This window comes from Vicia villosa, unplaced genomic scaffold (genome assembly GCF_029867415.1).
Source record: "Vicia villosa cultivar HV-30 ecotype Madison, WI unplaced genomic scaffold, Vvil1.0 ctg.004379F_1_1, whole genome shotgun sequence".
NCBI lineage: Eukaryota > Viridiplantae > Streptophyta > Magnoliopsida > Fabales > Fabaceae > Vicia > Vicia villosa.
The window spans coordinates 24025-42433 of NW_026706425.1; the positions used below are offsets into that span (position 1 = coordinate 24025).

At 39.7% G+C, this 18409-nt stretch overlaps 1 long non-coding RNA gene across 2 annotated transcripts; it reads right to left on the bottom strand.

Annotated features, from left to right (window-relative positions):
* Nucleotides 1-13066: 13066 nt before the first annotated feature.
* LOC131642018 (uncharacterized) lies at nucleotides 13067-18182 on the bottom strand. Of its 2 annotated transcripts, XR_009295713.1 has the most exons (4): nucleotides 17775-18182; nucleotides 16968-17507; nucleotides 13949-16267; nucleotides 13067-13865 (listed from the first exon to the last, which is right to left on the bottom strand). It is a non-coding gene; the product is annotated as an uncharacterized LOC131642018 (long non-coding RNA). The 2 variants fall into 2 exon arrangements; XR_009295712.1 differs by having other exon boundaries at nucleotides 13949-17507.
* Nucleotides 18183-18409: the final 227 nt, after the last annotated feature.

Consider the following 18409-nt stretch of genomic DNA (forward strand, 5'->3'; position numbering starts at 1 on the left):
TTCTTCACTCTGAAAATCCAAATTAATAGCGGGATTGAAAACGGTACTTGGAGTGGTAAGCATTGTGGATTTATGGGGGGCAGTGGTGGGAGTTTTATCAATATAAGTACTTTGGCCATCATTGAAAATAGGTGACGTCGGCGGCAATTGACTTTGGCGGGACTGTTGTGCACTGTGATGATATTCAACAAAAATATGGTTGATTAATGCAGGAAGTGTAATGACTCATGATAAGGTAGAACGATCAACAACTTACAGATGCATTGTAGAAGTTATCTCATTGATGTTTTGTTTGTTCGATGTCTCCAGCAATACACTTGTTTGATCTTCTAATGTGGGTTTGACTGCGAATGTTGGCAATCCAAAAGATTTTGGAGGACGTCCACGACGAGGAGCAAGAACATGGGGGCTTTGAGGAGTACTATGCAACGTTTAATAATTGATGTCTGTCATACCCCAATTTTTGACCCTAAGATCATACCTCATTTGCATATCAATCATCAATCAAGAGTTTCATCTTAAAGCTCAGCTCTCGGTGTTATGCTTACTTCATCTGTAAGAGGGAATCATCAAACACCAATGTTTGTCTTGTATATATTGTTTTACTAACCAAAATACCAAAAATATTGCCTTGTGCTTTTGTATGTTTGTGTTTTGTAGGTACCAAGTCAAAACATCAATCAAAAGGAGCATTTTTCAACATTTTCACTATGCAAATCGATTTGCATAAGGTGTAAATCGATTTACACAACTGTTTCTGCACCAGATTTGCTTCTGCCATCAGTGCAAATCGATTTGCATAAGACAGCAATCGATTTGCATAACTGATTTTTCCCCAGATTTTGCCTTTTTCGGCAATGTAAATAGATTTGCATAAAGTGTAAATCGATTGCACCAGCACGAATTTGGAAAAATGGAGACAAATTTCAGCTTTTGAAAGTGTTGACATCATTTGCAAGCATGGGAAGCATGACTTAGTTCTCACATTGGATTTCCTACATCATTTTATCATGAGCCCTCATGTGATTGCATCAAGACCATTGGATTTCATTTTTGGCTCCAAAACCTTTCTCCAAGCCTAATTCTATTTTCCAATCCTAACTCCAAGCCACAAAAATTCCCAAGCCTAGCTCCTATAAATTGAGGCATTCCCCTCTTCATTTTTCAAGCTTTGATAGCCAAGAAACTTATTGCAAATTCTCTCCTCACCTCTTCCAAACCCATCACTCAAAGCTCTTTTTCTTCCATAAAAATTAGTGAGTCACATCTTGAACCTCACTAATTTAGAGCTAAACCTCAACATAAACACTACTTTCTTCATCAATTGTGAGAGATCAAGGCTTGTGGTTGTGTGTTCTTGAAGAAGATTCAAAGTTTGTGAAAGATTTGGTAAAATTCTAGATCCATTCCATAATTCAAGATGTGATCCATTGTTGTTTATGCTTGATGCACCTTTGGTGCTATATTGATGAGATTTGCTTGCTTACTTGATACATTTTCGTGCATAAATTGATCCAAGATCACAAGGTGTTTGGTTTTATGTTTAAATAAGTTTTCTTCTCTTTATTTGCTGTTTTTTTGAAAACTGTGTTGTGCAAATCGATTTACATCTTGTGCAAATCAATTTACACAACTGAAAACTACGCAGATTTTGAAAACAGAGTTATGCAAATCGATTTACACTCTGTGCAAATCGATTTACACTGGGCAGAATGCTGATTTTTGTGGTTTTTGACTTGTTTTTGGTTCTAACTCATCTTCTACTCCATTCTTTTGATATTTTCTTTGAATCACAAGTTAGAGGCCTAATTTCTCTCTAATTTCAATGGACTTAGGGCGTCGATAGGATGAGAATCCAAATCCGCAAAATTATGTGATTGAAATTATGGATGAAAGGAGCTTTTAATGTGGTTCCATCTTTTGTTTCTCTTTATTTTGATCGATGAAAGTCTTAATACCTTGAGAATTCTTATGGATTCTTGGTAAAGACTAGATCACTCACCATTTTTCTTTTCGTGCGGTATTGCTTTCGGAGAGTGATCTACATATCGCTTCTCTCGTATGCATTAGCACATAAAGTTTTGACCGGCCTCGTTGTAGGGTGATTTCTACATAAATCACTTGGCGATCTGCTTAACATAGCGCAATATTTCGTGTCCCGAATCAAAAAGATCAAATATGGAAGAGAATTGTATGCGGTTGATTTAAGACTTATAGAGGTTTATCGTGTAGTCGCTATGATTTTATCAAGCTTCTGATAAATTTCTATTGAATTTAAATCCGAGTACATCCTTCACTCACCATCGATCTTCATTACTAACTTTGATAACATACTTGACAAGTTTCAAGATGGTTATCTTTAACATCTAACAATTGACTTTAATTTCCGCACTTTATTATATTGCTCTTTATATTTCTCGCTTTATCGCTTCATTTTATCATTTCATCATATTTACATTCCGCTATTTTTCCTTTGTCCATTTGGACGTTTATATTCCGCTATTTTCTCTTTGTTCATTTGGGCATATGTTTATGTTTCCGCTATTTTCTTTTGTCCACTTGGACCATACTTTACTTTTACGCTAAAACACTAATAAACAACAAAAATCTAAAAAACACATAAGGCTCTCTTTCGGACTATTGGTTACTATCCCTAGCATTCTGGAGATTCAGACTTATGGACTTAGTACCTCTAGACCCTCATGATATTGTTACTCTGCTGTTATTCTGTCTGTCTGGCATTGGATTGTTGTTTGTTTGTATGTGCAGGTATTTCCTTGAAAGCCCTTGATGGTTAATTCCAAGGCATTGATATAAGGATTTTACCCGAAAACAGCCGTTACTCTGCCCGATTTTCGTCAGAATTTTAATGTGCTTAATGCGAAATGGTGCTAACATAATAAGTTCATCTGGATCCCCAAGTGATAATGTTGGTTTAGTATTGATATTCCAAAGGATGGGAAATCTACCTTGACTCACAATGTCAAGTGTTGGCTTCTTATTTCGGTTAGACCGTTCTTTTCCTTAGCTTTTATTTTACGCAATAGGATAGCCTCTTCATCTCCTCCCATTCTTAAATTTTCAAAATCTTCTCCCTTTTTCAAAAAACCTTCTTATGTTTGCAATCATTTTCAAAACGTTTTCTTTAAAACATCTTTTGCCCTTAGTGGCCGTTTCCTCTTTTTCTTCAAAAGTTTAGACATTATTAATTGTCGAAACGAGTGGTTATACCCCACGATTTTGAAATTGATTGATATAATGAGATCTTTTCCGCGTGAGAGAGCTAGTGGCATACTCGTTGATTTTATCCGAGTTGGAGCCCTTCTTTCATTTGCGATGCAAAGAACTCATTTGTTCTCATGCTCAAGATCAATGGCTGAGTATTTCTCTTCGACGACGATAAAGTGTTTATTCGTTTTAAAATGTTTTCCCTTTTAGCGGAACTACATTAGCTCTGACTTCTCCATTGCACCGAGGAGGTATGTAGGCACAAGGCTTAACGTCTTGCCGAGCTTATTTTAAAAATAAAACAAACCCTTTTTTAGCACACTGTTGCACCCCAAAATTTGCCCTCTTTATTTGAGCTATAAGTTATCCAAGAAGTTTATTTCGTCGTTCGAAATTAAAGGAAAAATAATAAAGAGTTTCTCATCTGAGTGTGTGAGTTTGTTAAGATCCAACGGAGGTTAATTGGAGTGTGTGTTAAGGTTGCTTTTATGCTTAAGTCAACTTTGTCTTCAAAGATTGGTCAAGGCATTGCTATTAATTGATAAATCAAGGCACCACTTTGCATTCCAATTTATTGATGGCTTATCGTACAAGTTTGGTTTGAATTAAGGAATCGAGATTGAATTAGGGGTCCATTAAAGTTTGCAAGTGGATCGAGATTTATTCACCAAAAATATACATTCAAATTCATTGTTCAATTCATCATTATCCATACAATATCCATATTTCCATTCAAAATTTTCATTTCATTTCATTGTGAATATTCAAAGTCCAGTCCATTCAATATCCAAAATTCAAAAAAATACACAAGAATATACCAAAATCGGTTCAATATCCAAATGTTTTACAAAACCAACACATTTCAAAATGAGAGTTAATTCCAGCAGCAACATGAAACAGGCTTTGACCATTCCAAAAATTAAACCGACTTGCAGCTTCCAACACAACAAAATCGATCCAAGTTTAAGCCGTTTCAGCCTGCATACTCAACAGAAAACCAAATCGGTTCAGAACAGAGAGGAAGAGAAATCATAACAGAAACTCACAACAAAAACCTGTAAAAAACTTTCACGCTGAATCCTCTTCAATCTCACCTTCATCAACATCGATTCAACCTTCACAAATTCGACCATAATCAATCTTCTGCAACAATAATCATCACCACAAGCACGCTCTTCATCTCTTTCTATCACCTTCATCAAGCTTCTCCTCCATCTTCTTCATTTCTACACAAAAACTCACAGAAAATGTAACAGAAAAACTCCCTCGAATTCTCACTCTCGACAGTCTTCAATCTCTCTAAATCTTCTTCACCTCTCCAATACAATCACAAGAAAATCTTCAAACTCTTCTCTGCATAAATCACGTTCATAATCACTTTTCATCGTTGACGGGAATAACAACAAGCATCTTGAGCACAATTTGTAACCGCAATCTTCTTCAACAACTTCGATCATCTTCATCACCGGTTCTTCATCACAGTTCTTCATCACAGTTCTTCATCATCTTTGTCACGATACTCTCGATTCAATTTCTCATTCTCCCTGCAATTCATACACAAAGAAAACAATTCAGAAAACCTTCACAACAACTCAGAAAAGCCTTCACCAATTCACTGATAACTCACCTTCATCAATCAATCTTCACCAGATTCTGAATCACGCTGCACGTTCATCATCGTCTTCGAATCAACATCTTCTTTCTCTCCTTCACGGTTCAATCTTCAACCTTCATCCACAGCCAAAACCGCATCTCCACGCATCAAGCCTCCGCTGAAGATCTTCGACTTCGCATCCTCATTGAATCATTCTCCATTCGACTTTAGCCGCGACACCGCTTCAATCTTCTTCATCCGACAAACTTCAATCACAACACTGAATCTTCGCCTTCGCGTCTGAGCTTGTGAGGAAGAGAGATTGAGAACGATGAGAAATCGGAGAAGAGAGTGAACGGAAAGGTTTCAATCGAGAGAGGTAAGGCGGAGGGATGAGATGACGTTCGTTCTGTTGATACCGAGGAGGAAAGTCTCCGCCGGAGGGAAGCAATCGTCGCCGCCGTCGGCGCTTCGTGAGAGAGAGGAGAGGATAATGTTTGAAATTTCTAACCCTAATCCTTTTGATTCAGTTTATTTTTATTAATTTTGATGTTAGCATGGTTAATTGATATTAACGTGAATGTTTGGAGCTTAATCTGGACAATTAAATAAAGGATAATTGCATGCTTAATCAAGTTGATATTGAATTAATAAAAATCTGAATCATAAGATATGTTGATGGACTACTCCATGGGCCTAGCATGCATTCTGTATTCACACCTCCCCTTAGCCCAAAGCACGCGGTTTTTGTGTGCTGAAAACTGTGACAAAAAAACATTGTGGGCCTCAATCCTTGGGCCTGCGCCTTCCTTGCTGACTGCATCACTGATTTCAAAATAAACCCCCCCTGGTTCTCACATTTCTTTATTGTTAGATTTAGTTTCTTTGCATTTTTCTTTCATGATAAAAATGTAGTACAAAAACAATTTTTGTTAGATTTTTAGCCTTATAAAAATAATCAAAAACATGTAATATTTTGCTTGTTAGGATTTAATTGCTTTTGTTACATAGTTTTGTTCTATTATTTTTAGATGAAAATGTCATAAAAAAACAATTTAATCTTGCTAGATTTTCTTTTAGAATTCATTTAGAATTTATTTCCTCTTATTTTCTATGGCGGGTGCATGCCTCCTTGTTATTACTGATTTGGTTGTTGAGATGTGCGAGGTACTTCGAGAGGGCCTTCGATTGCTTCGTGTTCCACTTTATTTGTGGGACACGAACTCGCTTCCGGTGCGACTTGACTTGTGTTGTGTTCCACTTTATTTGTGGGACACGAACTATTTCGATGCGATTCATCTGGTCTCTCATTCATTGAGATGTATATTCCTGTATTGTCTGGCTTGTGTTCTCTTGCAGGTTGCTTATGTGGTTGTGTTTAATACGCACTACATAGCGGTTGTGATTTATTTTCACACCGCATCGCTTTGACGCTTATGCTGGACTCCTGGCTTTGATGGATGTTAGATTACGTGAAGTTTCTTCTCTGCTTACGCTTGCTAGCTCACTGCGGATTTGCTATCCGCTCGGTATCTCCTTGTCCCTTTTACCGTTTTCCGCATCATCCTATAACATGAGAAGTAGGACCTAGACATGCATCTGGCCAAGCCCTCGAAAGAGGCTCTGTTTTTGTTGGTGTGTTTACATTTGTGCTTTGCGGCAGGGAGTCACGGTGTAATAAGTCCTATATGGCACTCCGTTAAGTCCTCATGGAAGGCATGCGGAAAGGGTTAGCAATCAACCCCCGCCTAGTCTCATCGAGTCTGTTCAATATGCGCACGCTACGCGTGGCTCGCTTCTGAACCTGCACAAGATCTTGTTATCGAGTATGTCAGGAAAAGGGTTCATGCAGCCGGACCCCCGCCTTTCCTATAGCTCGCGTCGCTCGACGTTGATGCTCGGTGTACGCACGCACCGTTTTCCTTTACGATCCGTGACGGCTTGGTTGCTGAGAGGGGTCCGCCCTCTTGTCTATGGCCCGATCATTTTCGCGAGGTCTAATGCTTGGTTGACTTGGGTTGAGCTGCTCCCCTTGGCTATGGCGGGACCGCTTTTCTACCATTCGGTCAGTACCGTTGGTTTTGTTTGCTTTACGAGCGGATGCTCGTTTGTGTGCTCATTGTTTGCTTCCCTTTTTCCTATAGGTTGTTAGGCTAGCTTAGACTTGTACCCTTTGTATGCTAACATTAGGTAGCAAGCTTTCCCCCCTTAGCTTAGGTTATCCTCATGCATTCTTTAAAACACAAACCACACTCTTTGATTTTCTTTTCTTAAGAACTTGTTATTTCCGCTCCATTCCCAAGCATAAGTCTCCAAAGGTCGAGCAGCGGAGTGCGAATGTAACTCGTTCACCTAAAAAACACAAAACAAACAGAAATTAGTTAGCCGAGCTACGGTAGCTCTGATTCTGCAAAACAGATACGTAGGCAGCGGGGTAGGGCCCGTGCGAGCATAACACTTTCTTTTCCCTACATTCTGCATTCATTTTAGTCCAGATTAGCGTAGATTCGTCGCTTTGGGTCCTTCTTACCACAGATAGCTCTCTTGGGTTCGATGACAATACTCGGTGTTTTCCATTCTCGGGGCACCTGATCATAATGTCAAGCCTTACATGGTGTTGAGGTACTAAGAGTCCAAGCTTTACAAGGTGTTGCAGTATAAAAAGTCCAGAACTGCTCGATGAAGAGATGTTTGAGTTTATTCATAATGGTTTCTACTGGTCATCCCATTTCATCTGCTGCAAGTATAATGTTTGTTCTTCCTCAAGGAAGTAACTCATGAGAATCACTTGCAATTGGTATTGCCAGAGGTTTCCTTCACAATAGCTATTGTGTGTTCCAAGTAATGACTTTGATAGCCAAGCGTCAGAGGTTATTGTTGTTCGCCGATAGTAACACAATGTTTCTCCATTCTTGATGGTGTTTTCTGTTTCAGAAGCTATATTTAGGGCTCCCGACCGAGGGATAAGCAAGACTCCGTGTTCTTGAGTTCGCATCATTGGCAGCTCAAATCCCTAAAGCATTCACAATTTCCAATCCCTTTGTTTGGGGATCCCGACCGAGGGATAAGCAAGACACCTTGTATCTTGAGTTTGTGCACCATTGGCACAACTCAAATCCCTAAAGTTGAACACTTGCAACGTCTATATGACTTTGTCGAAATCTTCTTCTAGGAAGTGGTCTAAAGTGTTTTGACGTAATGCTTGGTGTGCTTTCCACTCTGGGGCACCTGGTTATCTGATTGAAGACTGTAAGTCATTCAAAGACAAGGTTCAAGACCTGATTGACTCAAAGGCTATCACATTCGCACCTGAAGGCTAGAAATGAAGTTCTCTTTTGACTTAACGGATCTTCTGAAGCAATAAGTCCATACGGAGAAGATCTCCTCAACATTGGCAACTGCTGAATCATCATGCATGTTCATGTTTAAGCTTTCTTGTTTTGTTCAATACTGTTGCTTGCAAAACTTGTTTATTTTTGAACTATAATCATAATGCATTGAATATGTTTGTCTTGAAAAATCCATTCGCTTTTGCTCTTATATGTTTTTCTATGCTTTTTGTGGTACTCAACTCTTGTTAACAAAGCATGATAACTCCGTAGGGAGAATGATGAACATAATACCAATAACCTCAAATGGTATGCTTTTGAGTAGAACCCTATTGATGATGTACAGGCATTGTTTCAAATCCCCAAACACTGGAGATATAAGGGAGATAGACCTTCGTTAACCCTTCTGAGCCTTCGAAGTAGGAGTTTCTTTTCTATGCAGAAAAAACCCTTATTTTAACCCTGGGGCAGGGTAGTATTCTGTTAACCTGATCGGGCATTCTAAATTCATCAGGAGCACACATATAAGGATACAACAATGGCTATCTTTCAAAATGTTGAGGAAAGTCAAATCCACAACGATTATCCCTCACCTCAGGAGGTCGAGACATCAAATTTATCCCTCACATCAGGAGGTCGAGACCAACATCAAAGCCGCTGTGGATTATCCCTCATATCATGAGGTCAAAGGATGACGATACCACAATGGTAATTCTTCATCTATCAAGGACTCAGGCAGTCACAATCACTTCCAACAAATCTGAGATTCAGGACCACACGACTTGTTCAAAAAAAAAAGAATGAATCAAAAAGAAAAGAAAAAAAAAAGAAGAAAAGCCCGCTAAGTCAACAACTTGAAAACAAGTGACTTAGGCAAAAGTTAGGGCATCCCGCTGGACATCTAAATCAAAATTCAAACGAATTTGTCCAGGCAAAAGTTAGGGAAACGAAAAAAAAGAAAAGCAAAGCAAAGCAAACAAGGATTACAAAATAAGAATCCTTATCAAAAGAACAAAGTCGTGTGATCAGACACCAAAACGAAAGGTAAAGTGACTATCGTGTCCAGATACCTCATCAATTCCTCAACCATCTCAAGTTCCTCTTGAAGGATGAATGCTCGTGTCGAGTTAACTGAACTTAGGATTGGAGAACATCACGAAGGGGGTGGGCACCAAATTAATTTGAGCCTAAAAATCTTTTTTCTTAAACCGTGAACCTGACCATGTTACAACCCTTAAAAGTCCTAATTGAAGCAGGGTTAATTCGAAAGTAAACTATACACGAGAATACGGTAAGCTGACTCCTAGGAGATCCGCTAAACGCTTGAGTTGGTATCACACCATCTTTTCTTTCTTTCACAAAAAAATCGATGTTACCACATCCTTTCAAAAAGTTTCTTTTAACTTCGAGACAAACATACTCTTTGCATTAGAATTATATTTCTCATAATAAACATTCTTTGCATATGAACAAGTGCTTAACATCAAGAAAGTTTCCATCATGAACTTCAGATGAAACGTTTATCCTCCCGAAGGACAAGTTGTCTTCCGAACTCCGTTGAGTAGAGGCAGCAATATTTCAAAGTCTGATCACCCTCATGGGCATAGATGCATTTGAATACTCTATCAAGTAAGTTTTCAATCAATCTGAGGCAATCAGGTCAAGATTAGAAGAATCTCTCAAAGTGCTAAGCAATCAGGGGCATTCACCCAAGCACATTTGAAGCTAACTACAACACTGATCAATCAGGGCACGGTTTCAAAGTTCACGATACTGGGGCAAGTCAGTTTGATGTGAACAAATCTCAAAAGGTCCTTACAAGACAAATTTCTTCAAAGTCCTTACAGGCTGGGGCAAGACACTATGCATTGGCATTTTATCCTCATCAGGAGGTGTTCAGTTTAAAGTTCAGGTGTGAGCTAAACAACTTATGAACTTGAGAACTATCAGGGTCGTCATCCTCAGTAGTTAGAAGCTAAAAGTCCAATACTTGTTGGTATCTTTACAATCAACATGAATATGCAGAACGCTATGAAAGCCAATGCCTGTCTGGTCCATTTGAAGTCAACATTTGCTTGACCCTTTAAGCCCACTTCTTGATGGTGTTCTCTTGAAGAACTAATGCCTGTCTGATGCTCCGAACGATACTTGTTTGGTGTTATAATCATTGCTTGCCTATCAGCTCATTGAATCCATTGCTTGTTTGGAAAGTTTCAAAGCTCAGTTGTCTGACAATCTGTTTGCTCTTGCATTTTCCCGTTGTGGGTACATCATTTTGAGCGCATCACATCAACACGGTGGCGGATCTAGCCTAATGAGATATCCTCACTCCCCAGCTGAGCGCATCCAAACGAGATATTCTCACTCCCCAACTGAGTGCATCCTAATGAGAGATTCTCACTCCCCAGCTGAGTACATTCAGATGAGATTTTCTTTGTTCCAAGATTCTCATATCCTCATCAAAGCACATCTCAATGCAATCTCCGTGCTTCAGAAGTCTTATTCCCGGTGGAATGTCTTATCCCCAGTTGAATCATGATCGAATGGTATTTGATTCCCCAACAAGCTCTTAATGAGGTTCCTTGCCCGAGTCCCTCATTCTCCCCAGTAGAGTGTTTCTCTCCCCAACAGATTGACCTGTTGTCCCCAAGAGAGTTATCTTATTCCCCAGTGGAGTTGTCTTAACAAGAGGTTCTTATGTCAAGTTCCTTATCCCCAGCGGATCTCTCATATCCTCAGCAGCTCGCTTTGAAGAAGTATTCATCTTCCCCACCGATTCTTTCCTCAGCAGAATCTGTGTCCTTCAAGGATTTCCCCAGCGGAATGCATTCTACACAAGCAAGTCGGTTACTCCCCATCAGAGTTATCTCCATGACTTGCTCTTATCTCCACATCCCCAGAATGTCGAGAATTTGCTTCTCATATGAAGTTTCTAGGGTATTCCCCAAGCAGTCAATTGGGATGTTCTTATCTTCAGGCAAGATTTATTCCCCAAGCAGAGCTCGCATCCAGATTTGATCGTCTCCAACAGATTTCTGATCCATCTTTGCCAGCTCGCAGTTTGTGACTCTTGGTCAATCATCTTGTCCTCCCCGTAGAGTTCCGTACTCTCTCCAGGACTTCTTCAGCAATTCAGTGCTCCTCCGTTGTCTCCCCAAGCAACGTTCGAATCATGCATCATTTGCATTGCATTCTCAAAAGCGTATAGCGTCTTCCTTCTCGGAAACGTTATTCCCTACATATTCATACACGCATCATGCATAAATCATATCATATCTGTTGTTTCTTTCTGCAGGAAAGTTATCCAGATTTAAATGCTCCCCAGAGAGCAATATTCGCCTAGTCATTACAGGCGCTTATCCTGATGTTTTGAATCAGAAGAGGATTGTTCTACTTATTTTCTGGCATAGCTCAGATCAGTTCAAAGACATTCCTACTCCCGATGCCCCCAGATCGGTGGAAGATATTTGTTCCTATCCTGATATTCAGCTCAGTTGAAGGAACCGCCTCCGGATCTCCCGAGATCTTCCGAAGGAGCAAGCCCTCTGATACATCAGATCAGTTGGAAATATCTACTCCCTGACGATTTAGTTCGTTCAGAAGAAGAAATTCGTTTGCCCAGTCCTGATGCCTAACCATCAGTTGAGGACGTTTTCTTTACCCGGCGTACACAGTTCGGAAGAAACATCTGTTCCTATCCTAATATTCAGATTCAGATTAGTTGAAGGAACCGCCTCCGGATCCCCGTGGTCTTACGAAGGAGCAAGCCACTGATATCATCAGATCAGATGGAGATGTCTGCCTGATCGACTTTGTCTTTCAGATGAAGATTGTCCTACTTATTTTCTGGCATCATGTCCAGATCAGTTTAAAGGCATTCTTTCCCCGGCGTACACAGTTCGGAAGAGATATTGTTCCTATCCTGATTTCCAGTTCAGTTGAAGGAACCGCCTCCAGATCCCCGTGGTCTTACGAAGGAGCTAGCCGCTAATTCCCAGATTAGTAGGAAAATCTACCTGATGATTTAAATGCATCAGAAGAGATGTCTACCCAGATTCCCAGATCATGATTCCCAGATCAGAGATACCTATTACTCGTTGATGTCCAGATCAACCGATGTATCTCCTTCGATTCCCAGATCGACTTAAGACATCTATTCCGATGCAAGTTCGGAGACATCTGCTACGTCTGATACCCAGATCAGTCGAGATGTTCCTTCTCTTGATGCCCAGATCATTTGAAGTGTTTCCCCTGCCTGTGGGTGCCCGTTCCTTCTTATCACAAGTTGGAGCATATTTATTATCCAGATCAATTGAAGTTTTTTCTCCCTGCTTGCGGGGTGGTACATTCCTTCTTGTTACAAGATGGGATCTTCTATTGATTAAGAGCGCAAATTTTCGAGTTCATTCTGGTATTCAATCTCCTTCCACCTCAACGGTTCAAAACTTTCGTTTCTCACTCGCCAGGTTCAAGAAGTTTGAATAGGGGCAGCTGTTGCACCCCAAAATTTGCCCTCTTTATTTGAGCTATAAGTTATCCAAGAAGTTTATTTCGTCGTTCGAAATTAAAGGAAAAATAATAAAGAGTTTCTCATCTGAGTGTGTGAGTTTGTTAAGATCCAACGGAGGTTAATTGGAGTGTGTGTTAAGGTTGCTTTTATGCTTAAGTCAACTTTGTCTTCAAAGATTGGTCAAGGCATTGCTATTAATTGATAAATCAAGGCACCACTTTGCATTCCAATTTATTGATGGCTTATCGTACAAGTTTGGTTTGAATTAAGGAATCGAGATTGAATTAGGGGTCCATTAAAGTTTGCAAGTGGATCGAGATTTATTCACCAAAAATATACATTCAAATTCATTGTTCAATTCATCATTATCCATACAATATCCATATTTCCATTCAAAATTTTCATTTCATTTCATTGTGAATATTCAAAGTCCAGTCCATTCAATATCCAAAATTCAAAAAAATACACAAGAATATACCAAAATCGGTTCAATATCCAAATGTTTTACAAAACCAACACATTTCAAAATGAGAGTTAATTCCAGCAGCAACATGAAACAGGCTTTGACCATTCCAAAAATTAAACCGACTTGCAGCTTCCAACACAACAAAATCGATCCAAGTTTAAGCCGTTTCAGCCTGCATACTCAACAGAAAACCAAATCGGTTCAGAACAGAGAGGAAGAGAAATCATAACAGAAACTCACAACAAAAACCTGTAAAAAACTTTCACGCTGAATCCTCTTCAATCTCACCTTCATCAACATCGATTCAACCTTCACAAATTCGACCATAATCAATCTTCTGCAACAATAATCATCACCACAAGCACGCTCTTCATCTCTTTCTATCACCTTCATCAAGCTTCTCCTCCATCTTCTTCATTTCTACACAAAAACTCACAGAAAATGTAACAGAAAAACTCCCTCGAATTCTCACTCTCGACAGTCTTCAATCTCTCTAAATCTTCTTCACCTCTCCAATACAATCACAAGAAAATCTTCAAACTCTTCTCTGCATAAATCACGTTCATAATCACTTTTCATCGTTGACGGGAATAACAACAAGCATCTTGAGCACAATTTGTAACCGCAATCTTCTTCAACAACTTCGATCATCTTCATCACCGGTTCTTCATCACAGTTCTTCATCACAGTTCTTCATCATCTTTGTCACGATACTCTCGATTCAATTTCTCATTCTCCCTGCAATTCATACACAAAGAAAACAATTCAGAAAACCTTCACAACAACTCAGAAAAGCCTTCACCAATTCACTGATAACTCACCTTCATCAATCAATCTTCACCAGATTCTGAATCACGCTGCACGTTCATCATCGTCTTTGAATCAACATCTTCTTTCTCTCCTTCACGGTTCAATCTTCAACCTTCATCCACAGCCAAAACCGCATCTCCACGCATCAAGCCTCCGCTGAAGATCTTCGACTTCGCATCCTCATTGAATCATTCTCCATTCGACTTTAGCCGCGACACCGCTTCAATCTTCTTCATCCGACAAACTTCAATCACAACACTGAATCTTCGCCTTCGCGTCTGAGCTTGTGAGGAAGAGAGATTGAGAACGATGAGAAATCGGAGAAGAGAGTGAACGGAAAGGTTTCAATCGAGAGAGGTAAGGCGGAGGGATGAGATGACGTTCGTTCTGTTGATACCGAGGAGGAAAGTCTCCGCCGGAGGGAAGCAATCGTCGCCGCCGTCGGCGCTTCGTGAGAGAGAGGAGAGGATAATGTTTGAAATTTCTAACCCTAATCCTTTTGATTCAGTTTATTTTTATTAATTTTGATGTTAGCATGGTTAATTGATATTAACGTGAATGTTTGGAGCTTAATCTGGACAATTAAATAAAGGATAATTGCATGCTTAATCAAGTTGATATTGAATTAATAAAAATCTGAATCATAAGATATGTTGATGGACTACTCCATGGGCCTAGCATGCATTCTGTATTCACACCTCCCCTTAGCCCAAAGCACGCGGTTTTTGTGTGCTGAAAACTGTGACAAAAAAACATTGTGGGCCTCAATCCTTGGGCCTGCGCCTTCCTTGCTGACTGCATCACTGATTTCAAAATAAACCCCCCCTGGTTCTCACATTTCTTTATTGTTAGATTTAGTTTCTTTGCATTTTTCTTTCATGATAAAAATGTAGTACAAAAACAATTTTTGTTAGATTTTTAGCCTTATAAAAATAATCAAAAACATGTAATATTTTGCTTGTTAGGATTTAATTGCTTTTGTTACATAGTTTTGTTCTATTATTTTTAGATGAAAATGTCATAAAAAAACAATTTAATCTTGCTAGATTTTCTTTTAGAATTCATTTAGAATTTATTTCCTCTTATTTTCTATGGCGGGTGCATGCCTCCTTGTTATTACTGATTTGGTTGTTGAGATGTGCGAGGTACTTCGAGAGGGCCTTCGATTGCTTCGTGTTCCACTTTATTTGTGGGACACGAACTCGCTTCCGGTGTGACTTGACTTGTGTTGTGTTCCACTTTATTTGTGGGACACGAACTATTTCGATGCGATTCATCTGGTCTCTCATTCATTGAGATGTATATTCCTGTATTGTCTGGCTTGTGTTCTCTTGCAGGTTGCTTATGTGGTTGTGTTTAATACGCACTACATAGCGGTTGTGATTTATTTTCACACCGCATCGCTTTGACGCTTATGCTGGACTCCTGGCTTTGATGGATGTTAGATTACGTGAAGTTTCTTCTCTGCTTACGCTTGCTAGCTCACTGCGGATTTGCTATCCGCTCGGTATCTCCTTGTCCCTTTTACCGTTTTCCGCATCATCCTATAACATGAGAAGTAGGACCTAGACATGCATCTGGCCAAGCCCTCGAAAGAGGCTCTGTTTTTGTTGGTGTGTTTACATTTGTGCTTTGCGGCAGGGAGTCACGGTGTAATAAGTCCTATATGGCACTCCGTTAAGTCCTCATGGAAGGCATGCGGAAAGGGTTAGCAATCAACCCCCGCCTAGTCTCATCGAGTCTGTTCAATATGCGCACGCTACGCGTGGCTCGCTTCTGAACCTGCACAAGATCTTGTTATCGAGTATGTCAGGAAAAGGGTTCATGCAGCCGGACCCCCGCCTTTCCTATAGCTCGCGTCGCTCGACGTTGATGCTCGGTGTACGCACGCACCGTTTTCCTTTACGATCCGTGACGGCTTGGTTGCTGAGAGGGGTCCGCCCTCTTGTCTATGGCCCGATCATTTTCGCGAGGTCTAATGCTTGGTTGACTTGGGTTGAGCTGCTCCCCTTGGCTATGGCGGGACCGCTTTTCTACCATTCGGTCAGTACCGTTGGTTTTGTTTGCTTTACGAGCGGATGCTCGTTTGTGTGCTCATTGTTTGCTTCCCTTTTTCCTATAGGTTGTTAGGCTAGCTTAGACTTGTACCCTTTGTATGCTAACATTAGGTAGCAAGCTTTCCCCCCTTAGCTTAGGTTATCCTCATGCATTCTTTAAAACACAAACCACACTCTTTGATTTTCTTTTCTTAAGAACTTGTTATTTCCGCTCCATTCCCAAGCATAAGTCTCCAAAGGTCGAGCAGCGGAGTGCGAATGTAACTCGTTCACCTAAAAAACACAAAACAAACAGAAATTAGTTAGCCGAGCTACGGTAGCTCTGATTCTGCAAAACAGATACGTAGGCAGCGGGGTAGGGCCCGTACGAGCATAACACTTTCTTTTCCCTACATTCTGCTTTCATTTTAGTCCAGATTAGCGTAGATTTGTTACACACCCTTTTAGACACAAGCGTGGATACCATCGAGTACGATGGGCGCGAGGGGTGCTAGCACCTTCCCCTCGCGTAACCGACTCCCTTACCCTTTTCTCTGGTCGTGAGACCGTTGTTTTGTTTTGTGGTTTGCTGGCATTCCCTTCCTTTCCAGGATAAATATGTTAGTGGCGACTCTGTTAATTTTCGCGGTAGCGACACACACACGACACAGATTTTCAAAAAGGTTCCTGTGGAGTACCACAGATATGAGGGGTGCTTAAAACCTTCCCCTTGTATAATCAACACCCGTACCTAAGATCTCTCTTGTTTTAAAAACAAACTTTGGGTTTTTTTTTCGTTCTTTTCCCTTTTCCTTTGGAAACAATAAAGCGCGGTGGCGACTTTCACTAAAATATTGAGTCAAGTCAATTCCATGGCTTCGATCTCAGATTATCCCCGCTACAATGTCAAATACAACATCATAAAGCATAGATATGTTATATGACAAATTTAACTAAAACAATTAAAATACTTATGAATGCAACGACAGCAGACCTGTTAACAGTACTTGATGATCCAGTTTCGACATGACCTTGGGGGTATATTGTATGATTGGTATCAATTTGTATCTTCTTAGGACGTCCACGACCACGTTTTGGTTGTACATACTTTCCGGGAAATACCTCTTTATCATGCGCTGCAAATCTATCCATAAGGTTAGTCCCTACGTCTTGTATGTTCAAACACGTCTTCGGATTCCTAAAACCATTATAACTTGGTCGAGGCAAGGAACCTCCAAGCATTGCACTAAGCCTATCTCCTTCAGCCACAACTTGCTCGATATTTTTTCTATTGTTTATGGATGTCGTAATATCAGCAAGAGGCTTTCTCAAAGATGATGCATTTGGTGTGTACGCTGGAGTAGTAGTAGATAATGGAAATAGAGAAGATCCAACACCAATGTCGACATTATTAGCTTTAGGTGTATTCTTTGTGGTCTTGAGACGTTTTACGTATTTTTGTTTGCGTATGAGCATTCTCCGTGCTCGCGCTCGTTTTGGCGATATTTGAGGATAGTGATCCATACCCTTTCACCTAAATAAACATCAGCATAAACCATGATTATAATTGAAGTAACATTGTAGGAGCTTACACCATTCAACCAACTACAAAGTAGTTTTATTATATCAGTATAAAAATTACTTCAAAGATTCTGTCATATATTGATTATATTGTGCTTGCTCTAGTTGCTTAAGCATAGTTTAACCTCTTATTTTCTGTTATACATTCACAATAAGATGCATTAAAGATGGTCATGAAAACATGAATAAATTACTTTTGATAAAACAAAATTGTGTGTACCTGAGAAACAACCCCTTCAATACATGCCTCGTGACCTGCACAATTTTTCTGAATGAGAACTTTTCTTCAAGTGTTTGGTGCGAAAAAAAAGGATTGCAATGGTATGGAATTTGTGTTTTTTAAAAGTGGCCCACTATCACCCTTGTTGGCGCCACAATTTCACTTTTTTCAAACCAATTAGAATTAATTACTTCTAATGGATTTAGATCTTACTTATGAAATAAGCATGTTGCAAATGATGTTTTGTTGTAGCAGACCTATGCATATAGCTTACATTGGGAAACCAAAGTTTGCCTACTGCAATCGAGTGACTGCATTTCATAGGTGGAAGCAAACTGTGCAGGTCTTGATTTATCTTTATTCTGATATGCTAAAAATATGAAAGATGGTTCCATTTTTCAATGTTGTGGTACTTGTTTGTCTACTTGACAGTGACCTGCATTTAATTTGTGCAGCTTTTGAATAATCTTTTTTTTTATGCTGATGTTCACACGATATGCTTTTTGCCTCTTCAACTATAAAAACAATGACTTTTTGCCTCTTTCAAGTCTAAAAACAATGACTGCAAATGGTTTTATTTTTTGCAAGAAGCTGTTTGTACTTTTTTGGGATGTATTATAGTGGGTTTTAAATTC